Genomic DNA, 10450 nt, shown 5'->3' with positions numbered 1-10450 from the left:
ACCCTGAATCTGCACTTCACAAGAAGAAGACGCCCTTGCAAGAATTGAAGTCAGCCTTTTCGAGGAAGTCGGGAAAGAAGACAGGAGAGTCCAGTTCATCAGCGAAGCACAAGAGCAATCTTGAACATTTGGATCACACACCCGTGCAAACCGAGTCCGAAAGCGATACCGAGCCAGAATTTGAAGAACACACAAGTGAACCCGAGAACGAGCCAAGGAACGAGATGGCAGCGATTGAAGAATTGTCCATGGGAGCATACAAAAAGCGGATCCGAGATGATATGGGTCCTGGGTTAGTCCGACCCGCAATTCCTGCCACTGCCACATTCGAGCTGAAGGGACACATATTGACAGCACTGAAGGACATCCCATTTTTCGGGAAGGATCATGAGGATGCTTTTAAGCATCTTGACGAAGTCAACGACATTGAGGATTACTTCAATGTCCCAAATGTCACCAGAAATACAGTCTTGCTTAGGATGCTTCCCATCACTTTCAAAGGAGCTGCTAAGGAGTGGTTAAAAGCACTCCCACCAGGTACAATCACCACTTGGGCTCAAATGCGTGAGGAATTCCTGGACCAGTTCTGCCCGCCATCCAAAATAGCCAAACTCAAGAAGGCGATAGCCAACTTTGAGCAACAACCGGGGGAGTCACTATACGAAGCATGGGAGCGGTACAAGGGCTTACTCAGAAATTGCCCTCAACATGACCTAAATGTGCAGCAAGAGATGTCAATCTTTTATGATGGGGTCAATGTAATGACAAGACAACTCCTTGATTCTCAAGGACCGTTGATGAAGAAAAATCCAAGGGAAGTCAAGGAGCTCATCGAAGAATTCGCGAAACACTCCCGCGAATACCATAACCCGAGTCAAGAGGGAAGTAAAGGCGGTGGAGGGGCCCAAACTGAAGACATTGCAGCTGTCATGACCATGCTAAATAACATGGATCACCGGATAACACAAATGGACCAGTCGATACATGCCATAAGAGTGGGGTGCGAGCGATGCAGTGGTCCACACTTGACCAAGGACTGCAATATGGATGAGTTTGGGAACAGAAAAGCTCAAGTGTGCTACTCTAGTGGGGATAAGTTTGATGACGACTGGAGGAAACCAAAGAGGGAGTGGCTGCCATATGAAGAGTATAAAAAGCAAAAAGAAGAGAAGTATAGGCAGACAGGTCGAGGCTTTTACCAAAAGGAGTAGCCACCAATCGAGAAGAAACCCGACCTAGAGACCATTTTGATGAAGTTTATGGAGACTTCGGAAAAGAGACATGATGCCACGGATTCCGCTATCATGGAACAACAAACATTGATAAAAAACCAGCAAGCCTCCATCCATAACCTTGAAGTACAATTTGGTCAACTAGCCACTTTAGTCCATGAAAAATTGTCCCCGAAGAATCCCGAAGTAAAAGCCCAATCTCACGTAATGGCCATCGATACTGAAGAAGATACAATATCCGAGTTCCTGGAGGAGTTGGAAGAACAACCGCAGCAGCCCAAGAAATCAAGAATCGAAAATGGAGAGAATGCTGAACCAGGCTCGCCACGACGTGGCACACCTCTGGCCACGACGTGGCGCAAGTCTGAGCAAAAATCTTTTGAGCCTATTCCAGATTATCATCCACCTATGCCATTTCCCACCCGTGCAGCACTTAGTCAACTGGAGAAGGAACATTTAGAGTTTGTGAAGCATGTGAAAGGGATTCCAATTAATACTCCCTTTGTTGAGTCCTTATCCAAAGCTTCCGAGAACCAGAAATTACTGCAAGACTTGATAGATACGCGAAGGCAATTAAAGAAACAGTCTACAGTGATTCTAAGTGAGCAAATTTCAAAAGTTGTGCTGGGAGAAACACCAGAAAAGATGGGGGATCCTGGACGCCTCACTCTTCCATGCGAGTTTGGGAATAAAATGAAGGTTAATGCTTTAGTCGATTTCGGGGCTAGCATTAATCTAATGCCTTTTTCATTTTATCAAAAATTGGAGATTCAGAAGATGAAGGCTACAAAAATGAAGATTCACATGGCAAACCGTTCGGTGACACAACCCCGAGGCATAGTGGAGGATATTTTGGTGAAAATTGGAAATTTTTTTTTTCCAATAGATTTTGTAGTCTTGGACATGAAAGAAGACACGGATGTTCCGATAATCCTTGGTCGGCCATTGCTTAACACTGCTGGTGCCCTGGTTGATATCCGCGAGTCCAAGCTCACTTTGAGGGTTGGGGATGAGCAAAAAGTCTTCGGGATAAGAAATGTCTTTCAAGAAGATAAAGAAGAGGTGTTCACGATTAATGAGGAGAATGAACTAGAAGAGTTGGAAAAGCTTATGGAAGAAGAGATGAAGGTAGTTCATCAAGACAAGAGGACAAAACCAAGGGCATCTGTTCCGTATTTGATTGAAGTCATCGCCTACAAGAACCCACCTTCTTGGGTGAGCAAAGAGGACGAGGAAATGACAAGTGATGAAGAGGAAGTCACTTCAAAAGTAACAAGGCCGGTGGTGAAAGAAGAGGGGAACACTATGGAGAGCAAGGAACACACAAAGGGCACAAAACGAAAGCATGAAGAAGATGGAAAAGCTAAAAAAGAAAATTCAAAGAAGGCGTATAAAAGGAGAGTTCAAGCGTATAAACGGCGGTTCAAGGAACAAAAGATCCTGGTGGTAGACTCTTCCGAAGAGTCAACGTAGAAGGCACGGAGTCCAGCTCAAGACTCCAAGAAATAGAAGCGCTTCTCGGGAGGCAACCCGAGTTTGGTTTGCAATTTTTTTTCTTTTTTTTTTATTTTCTTTTTAACTAGGAAAGACATCAAATCATCATCTAAAAACCGGTAATAAGTAGAGAAATAGCTATAGGGGACTTTAAATAATGAATGATTTGCAAAGAAATTAGTTAATAAGATGAATATTATTAAAATTTGGCATCTGACAGCTCCCACGACATGGGCATAGCCGGCCACGTCGTGGTTTAAACTATAATTCGCGATCTTAGGAAATTTAAGGTCCACGACGTGGGCAGAGCCCGCCACGTCGTGGCCTTTAAAAATCAAGGGGGGGACCAATCGCTTAAAACCCTTTGACCGAGAAACCCCTTATCCCCCACTTGGAAGACTGCCGCACTCACGGGAACATCATGACCCTACTGCCAATTTCTTATTATACTTCCAAATTCATTGCAAGATCTTGCTAATTACTCCATTTGGTATGTGTTTTACTCATTATTTTGTAATTACTTCTTCCAATTTCAAGTTTTCGTGATTAGGGTTTGAATGATTCACGAAATTGGTTGAATCTAGTGTCCAATTTTAGTTTGCATGTTATTTAAAAGTCCATAGGAACAAACCCCAAGAATTATTTTTATGGAAATCGCACGTAACATGACCGATTCAGAATCCGGGTTCGACGTGACCCACGACGTGGCGCATCCTGGCCACGTCGTGACTTCTGGCAAACCATTTATAAATGTTTTAATGTGTTATTTGTTTGCTGCTTTGCTATGCTTTTGTTTGCAGAATGGGACCACGACGAGCTGTCCAGCAGGAAGAGGACCCGATAGATGTAGCAAGCATACATCCTCTATACCAGTTTCCTCAAAACATTCCCCGACCGTTGCTAACAACCTACGAGAATCGGCTTGGATGGTTATACAATAGGGAGTTTGCAATAGCCCCAATTATTGATTGGGGATGGCTTGGTAGAGTGGGAATGGTAGTGGAGCTGGACCGTTATTGGTCAAAGACTTATGTTGGAGATCAATTTTCGTTCACTTGTCACGGGTGGAGGAATTTATTCGCCATTCAAGAACCCGTGTTCCGGGAATTGTCGGTAGAATTTTTCTCTACCGTTTGTTTTGAAGAGCGCACCCTTGATGTCACCTACAATAGGGCACTTGTGTTTCGTCTTGGAGGTGTATATCGTGAGTGTAGTCTTCGGGAGTTTGCTTGGCGTATGAGGCTCTATACGGAAGTGGAGACGCAATCTCCATTTTTTATTCCTTTCTTGCTTGGATGTGTGCGGGATTTTACTCCGGGTACTTTGGATGTGCAGTTTTGGCGGGGCATTTCTAACCATGAGTACAACACTCGTGACTCGAGTGAATCACAAATACGGAATCCTGTTTTCCGATTTTTGCACTGCCTTATCACGTTTTCAATCAATCACAAGCATCATGGTGATAAGGTCCCCATCCAGAATCTATTTTATTTATGGACACTTATTACCCCGGGGGTTTGTTGTGATTTGCCTTATATGTTGGCAAGGTTTATGGGGAAGAAAGCGGCCAATTCTAGGCCTGGGAGCCCGATTACTGGGGGGCATTTGGTTACTCGCCTGGCTAGGTCATATCAAATTTTGACCCATGACTTTGTGAGGAATCTCACTCGATTCCCGGACACGGACTTGACCATTCAAGTCTTGGGTGTGATGCGCGCGGTGGTGAATATCGGGGGTCGCTTTGTTATACCACCGATCGATGACGAACAGGAGGAAGTGCAGCCGGGACAGCAGCCACCAGCCAGGCCGAGGCGTCGGAATGTGCGGGCTAGAGGAAAGGTCGAACGAGAGTGTGCTGCTTCGCAGTATGTGCAGGGAGTGCCCACCGACCCTTTTCAGAGTCGGGTGGGAACGTATTTGGATAATCTACGAGGTCATGCTATTTACCATACCCAACTTACTGAGGGTATCTATTCACATTTGGGTGTGACCCGACCACCTTCTATGCCACCACAATATCCCTATTTTCCGACATGGGAGGAGCTATGGCATCCGCAAGATGATGGAGCAGGGCCGAGTGGAGCACAAGATTAAGATGATGATTGATTTTATTTCTTTTGTTTTGTTTTTGAGTAGTTTTTTTATGTTAAACTTAGTGTGTGATGTAAAACTTTCTTAAGACTATTATGTTACTTTATTTTTCTTTTGGGTTGATCTAATTTTTCAGATTAGCGTTGGAATTCTAAGGAGCATAGAAGGTTAACTTTCGAGTCGTGTTTGTCTAGTCAAAGAAGCTTAGAGTCGTGAGTCGGAACCACAATTCAAGATAAGTGTGGGGTCTATTAGGAGAGAGGTTATAGTTGGGAAATATATTTGCATAGAAGCGTCGGAAACCAGTTAGCCATTGGTCAAAGCTGCTAGAGTAAATAAAGCAAACAAGTCATTTTCTGCTGAGGTTCAGTTTCCACGACGTGGACTCCTTGTGCCACGTCGTGGCGCTCTTGCAATTTATAGTAGTTTAGCTTTTTGGTGTTCGCGGTTTCAACCCATATCACGACGAGATCCAGTTTATCATTGCCAAATTTTTCCTTACAAATACACACTTTGACGAATTGACGTTTCGAGTTCGGTTCGTGGTTTATTTACGTATTCAACCAGTTCTACACCGAGTCTCTATTTTTGGAAGTCCAATTGTCCATTGTCCACGCTTTTGGAGATGCTCACGCCACTATCCCAGGGGAGTTTGTTCCTTTTTCTCCCTTTTCTTTAATTTTGATTTGTTTTTATACATACAATGAGGGCATTGTATGAAATAAGTGTGGGGTAGGGGTAGAAAAAGTAAATTGCTAGAAAATTTTGAAATTACAATTAAAATTAATTGAATCTAGTAATAACAATTTGAGCTATAATTGCTAGTATTATGCGGGATGATCCGATGAAAGTTCAAATGTTTAGTTGAGCCAATATACGTTATAGTGCATTTGTGGCCTCTTTTATTTTAGTGAAATCATGGAACAAAAACATAACCCCGCTTGGTTTGAGGGATGCAATAGGTTTAGCAGCCTAAACCTGAAATGTATCCAGGAAAATTATTATCATTAACCAATAAAGGTTGAGGTTGAGCGCCTCTGCTTAAGCATGTAGGTTTTGAGTGAAAAAAAAAGTGAGAGAAAGAATTACGGAAAGAAAAGTGTGAAGAATTTTGGAGCAAATAAAGTGAAGATCAAAAGATCAAAATTCTTAAGAAATCCAAAAAGTTGAAGATACCAGAAATCAAATCAAATAAGGTGTTGAATTCAAAGAAATCAAAGATCAAAATGTCAAAGAAATGAAGAATTCAAATAAAGAGCTCCATAGTGGTATCGAAAAATTGTAATTCTAGTTTATGTACGCTTAGGTTGCTCAACTAAAAATACCTTGAGGTTAGGAGATTTTCTGCGGATGGATTCGGAGGGTTGCATAAAATGAGCATTGTTCGGAAAAAGTGGGCGAGTGTTTATGAAGATTGTGAGTATTTAAAGTATGGGGGGGTACTTTAGGAGAATTTTAGACACAAATGCATGCGTTGAGGTTTTGGCATAATGGCTGAACTAGAGTCAGATTGTTCTGTGTAGTTTTAGTAATTAAGAATTAAGTTGAAATTTGCTTGAGGGCAAGCAATGCCTAAGTGTGGGGTATTTTGATATTGCCATATTTACACTTATTTTTAGGCAGTATTTAAGTACATTTTTATTAATAAATTGATAATATGTTTTGAATAATGATACTTCTGAGTTTAAATTGTTATTTTCAGTCAATACAAAGGATTTTCGAAGAAAGGGACCAAAGGTGACAAAATGGGGAACATGGGAGGCTTGGAAGACAAGAAAATAATAAATTCACGATAAGAGCTAAATTCACGACGTGGCACGGGTGTTCCAGAAGATAAGCATCGCGACGCGGAGGATTTCCTTGAAGGATACGGATTGCTTGAAGCCCACAACGTGGCGCAACCTGGCCACGACGTGGTGCGAGTTTTTAAGGATTATATAAGTTCTCCTGATTATTACGAAAAGGGAGACTTCTGGCAGAAGAAAAAGAGTTCCAGGAGACGAATAAGAACGAAAGAAAGGTTCTGGAAGAGGGTTTTCAACACCAAAAGAAGTAAAGGTTTATTTTTAAAACATGTCTTTCATTAGTTTTAGCTGTGTTAGTTTAATTACTATGATGAGCAGCTGAATCTAGCTACTCTTGTTTAGCTAGATGAAGCTTTGAACTTATGAATAGTTATATGATTATGGATTAAGCTTAGTTGGTGAAAATTTGCTTGTGTTTGATTTGTATGACCTAGCATGTTAATATTTGTTTATCTAATTGCTTAATTACATGTTCTGTGTAGCTTAGTGACCATTAAACTGCATGAACCTGTTTACCTAATAATTTAGTGAACATTGAATTGTTAGAGCTAGGATTGACCAATCTTAGTTAATAATTAGAATAAATAAAAGTTTAGCTGTGCTAGAGAACGAGAATTGTGATCATAATTGCGTTTACACAACAAATCTTATATAGCATATTTACAACTATAATTAGTTCTGTGTTTAATTATGTGTGAACATACATGGTTTGACATGAATTAGTTAAATATTGGTAAGATAGAACTAAATTACTAATATAATTAAAAACCAACTTAGTAATCCGTAATTGTTAGCTAACTATAAGGGAAAAGTGGATTCAATCTAAAAAAGAGTGTGTGTTTTTACTTATTGAATTGGATTTAAGTTCATCTGATCTTGTAAAATCAGATAAAACCCTTTATTAAATTTGTTAATAAATTAGGTTAATTTAATAGTAAGTCAATTAATTAGAACACCGTTCCCTGTGATCGACACCCGACTTACCCAAGCTATACTGTAATCTGACTAGGTACACTGCCTATAAGTGCATAGATAGTTAAGTTTGTTAGGTTATAAATATTAAAATTAGTGAGTACTTTTGTGCACATCATCCAGCCATCTACATAAAAGGGTTTCAAGTGGGTTAGTAAATTTGTATAAGTTTTTCGTAAGTGTTTGAAGGTTGATAAAAGGATTCTAAGGTACTAAGCTTCAGCAACGAATCTGGTGGACATTCTTCAACTTCTAAAACCCTCAACCGTTGTAGCTTGTCAAACTCCTTGCTCAAGGTTGGTTGTGCACCGGCCCGACCATAAATAACATAGGCGCGCGTTCCAGGTTTATTTGTAGTATGGCTTATGTACGATACTAACCTTTAATTGAGGCGTTTGACCTAAAGGGTTGAGTTGGTAGTTTTAGTTGAAGGGATGTTTAGAATTTTTATTAATTGTTCTCATCGTGGGTCAGAGTATATATCAACTCTTATATATTAAGGTTGGTGGGGTTTGTAGTATTATTAATCATTGTTTTGTACTTCCCAACTACCATACCGTAAGTAGTCGAGAAGTAGTTTTATTATTGATAATACTTTTATAAGAAGCTAGTTGCTATAGTTGTATTCCTCTTTCGAGGATACGAGTTCTCTATAGCCAATTTAGCTCTGATACCAATCTGTCACACCCCCGGCCGAGGCGGCGGAACATGTCGGGCTGTGCGACTAAGTTCATGGATCATAGATAAATTGAATATACAGCACAAGTACAACAATAAACAAAACAACATTTCATTACATATTTATGTTTTCATACAAAGTTCTTACAGATAGTAATAATACGAGTTTGCCTTAACAGTTAGGCATAACAGTTCAAAAGTAGAAAATTAAAGTACTTGCGAGCCATGTTTTCCATCATCTGAGTGTGCCCGTAATTTCACTGATTTCCTGAGAGTACATGTATTTTAAAAGTCAAAACGAGGTTGGTGAGAGTCACAGGTTTTCTGCTAGCTGCAGTAATAATACTTTCAAAAGTCCAAAAGTATATTTTTCTTGTATAACAATAGTTGAAACAATGCTTGTCATGAGTCTTTAAAAGCCAATAAGTAATTTTATAAATAAATCTATGCTTTTAAAGAAAACGTGTTTGATATAACTTCATGAAAGTTTAAATATATCCATTGTATAAGTAACCACTATACTTAAAAACAGTTCTGAAGGCAACCAAACCTATGGTTGTAGTGAAAAAGTGAGAGAGATTCGTGTTAATGTTTTTAGTGAGTTCTATAATCGAGCTATAGACGAAAAGTACCCCTCCCTACGACGCTTCATTGGACGTCGTAGTAACGATCGTAAACACATATCACCTGCTTCGATTGATCAGTCGATGGTTGTAGCTAGCAACCGCAGGTGGGGTTGTCGACCCCATATAGATCTATATATATACCTCGCTCCGAAGATTAACGATTATAGCAGTATGGGGCAGGTTAAGTGATTAAACTCAGCTAATGAATAGTAGCATCTCACTCAAAAACCATTAACGAAAAGTTTGTGAATAATTCTCAGCCCTAACTTAATTATAGATAAGTACCGGGCATAATGAATTTCGTAGTATAGTATTTGTAAAAGTCGAGTATGGTTGACGTATTTATAAAAGTATAAATTACTCGCTTTTATGGAGATATGTATTTTAACATAATGGTATTGTACAAGTGTGTAATGCCTAGTATTCAGATATGGAAGTCTTTATAACTTTTAAAATTGTAGCATGTATATCATATAAGGCATATGTATTTGCATAATAAATACTATTTAGCACATTTATTCTCCCCCAAGAAAAAATAAAATATTGAAAAGGGGCCGTAACTCTCACCTTAATATGTGGTTGTCGAGTCGTTTCGAGTATTTGACGCGAGAAAACGAGAAGTATCGCTTTGATAACGAACCGTCGAGATTTATTTAGTTTCCTAGAAATTTTAACATAAATTAATATGCGAAGGGTTCATGTACTAATTTAAATAACTCAAATAGATTAAGTTAAGAATTTTCAAATAATGGACTAAAATTGTTTATTTAATTTCAAGGTTTGAGTTTGGGATTTATTTTGCAAATAAATCTCTACGGAGGGGTTAAAATAAATAAAATAGACAAAGTTTTGAGACTTGTGACTTGTTTTGTAATACAATTTGGAAGGAAGGGTTGGAACTAAATAAGTAAAATGGAAGTTTTTAGACTTGGCTTGCATACTCACTCATCAAAAATCGTATATGCGTAGAGGGGTTTGAATTAAATTTGAAATGGAGTTTGAAGTGGAGGACACTCCTCACTTGGCATGAACGAATGCTAAATAAATAAATAGGATAGGACTATATTTGTAAGAAATTTTTAAATAAGGGTTGTTGGAATTAACTTTAAAACAAAGTGTGAACAGTATCCTCCTTTTTCTTTCCCATTCCCATGAACGAATAGCAAACGAGAGAAAGAGAAAAATATATAAATGATTTTCTTTGGCTGGTATTTTGCGATCAAACACAACAAAGAAAATAAAATAAAATAACGGATGTGGTGGACTTTAATTTAAATCAAAATTAGAGGAGGGGAAGGCGATCACCTCCTGTGTGATCGACACATGCATATAACACCAAAAAAATAAATTTTCGGTTTGTGCAATTTATCATCGAATGGACATCAAAATATATACATATATAGAAAGGAGGTGATGGCTTACGAAGCATTAATAGCAGGTGTGAAGGACGGTGGTGGTTGGTGACGAGGTGGTGGTCTTTGACTGCCTTCTTTTTCCTTGTTTCCTCCGGCGGATTCCGGTGAAGAGGAGGGTGGGGGAGGTTACTAAGTAG

The 10450-nt window shown here is 39.3% G+C and overlaps 1 non-coding gene across 1 annotated transcript; it reads right to left on the bottom strand.

Annotated features, from left to right (window-relative positions):
• Positions 1-608: 608 nt before the first annotated feature.
• Positions 609-715, bottom strand: LOC145103416 (small nucleolar RNA R71). Its single transcript, XR_013706509.1, has one exon. It is a non-coding gene; the product is annotated as a small nucleolar RNA R71 (small nucleolar RNA).
• Positions 716-10450: the final 9735 nt, after the last annotated feature.

Source organism: Lactuca serriola, chromosome 4 (genome assembly GCF_051521515.1).
Source record: "Lactuca serriola cultivar US96UC23 chromosome 4, Lser_US96UC23_V15, whole genome shotgun sequence".
Taxonomy (NCBI): domain Eukaryota; kingdom Viridiplantae; phylum Streptophyta; class Magnoliopsida; order Asterales; family Asteraceae; genus Lactuca; species Lactuca serriola.
The sequence above is the reverse complement of the archived record's forward strand: the minus strand, read 5'-3'. Positions and strand labels throughout refer to the sequence as shown.